Source organism: Nilaparvata lugens, chromosome 9, assembly GCF_014356525.2.
Source record: "Nilaparvata lugens isolate BPH chromosome 9, ASM1435652v1, whole genome shotgun sequence".
Taxonomy (NCBI): domain Eukaryota; kingdom Metazoa; phylum Arthropoda; class Insecta; order Hemiptera; family Delphacidae; genus Nilaparvata; species Nilaparvata lugens.
Genome location: NC_052512.1, coordinates 30181732 through 30182910, shown reverse-complemented (window position 1 = coordinate 30182910; position 1179 = coordinate 30181732).

Below are 1179 nucleotides of genomic sequence, written 5' to 3'. Positions count from 1 at the left end.
TATGAAATAGTTTTTTCGCCACACTTGGATGTAATGAGCTGGTTTACGTGCGTCATATGGAGGCCGAAAGTGATTGTTTTCCGACCAGGCCGGTAAAACTTTACGGCCCTAGGGCTGTAAAATGACCTTGAATAACAGCTGATCGTGTCCGATCTCACAAAAATCATAGAGAGATAATCTCATAATGACTGTAATAATCTATATAATTATGTATCGTGAATCGCGGTATTATGTCTATAATAATATATTTTATAAATTACTGTTTCATAATTTAATATTTATTATTGTGTTTTTGATATCAAACAATAGAATACGATGATATATCTCCATAGCCTGAACAATATAATGTTGGCTACATTGTCCATTGTCAGAAAGGTACGTATCACAAGTATTTGAAAGTGAAGAATCGAATTTGAATTCAAAGTACAATAATTGTATCAATATTTAAAAGTGAGGTAGAGTAATAATTGTTTCTTCTTTATTATCGAATTCCACTTCTTAATGCAATACAATCAACAATAATAATAAGCAAATACAGCACAGATCTGAAGTTTAAGGTAAGCCTACTGGTGAAACTCAGCCTTGACTGAAAAATTCCTAGTAATTTTTCCGTAATTCATTATTAAAACTTTTAGATAATTTTCTTCAATATTAAACCATATAGAGAAAACATTAGGCCCACTCAAGATTGAATCTTCGAATGTTTTCTCTATGATTTAACTATTTTCAGAGCAATATTTTGTTGTGAAAATGCCAGCAAACCGGCTTCAAATTTGCGCTATACTCTATTATTATAGTACCTAGCCTACATAGCCTACGTTATCTGACTTAATTCAGAGTGAAAATTTTATTGTGAGACAGATAATAATATTAATTTTAATAATATAAGTCATGAGCCAAAGTCTGTTGTACGGTACGCTTTTTAGGAGTGAAGTAAACTTTTTTAGAAGTCTAGTATTACAGTATTACGTGTATGCTAAGGGTTATCAGTCAGGCCTCAACGTTCAACAGTACGGAATAGCCGAGAGCGTAAAGGCGTACATCAGTCAGAACTCAAAGCTCAGTGAATAACAAACATGATCTAGGTTCGAATCTCGGTCAATGACTTTTTTTTGTCGATGAATTTTGACTTTTAATACCTATTTTTTATATTAGTTACCGTAATTTATATTTCAATCA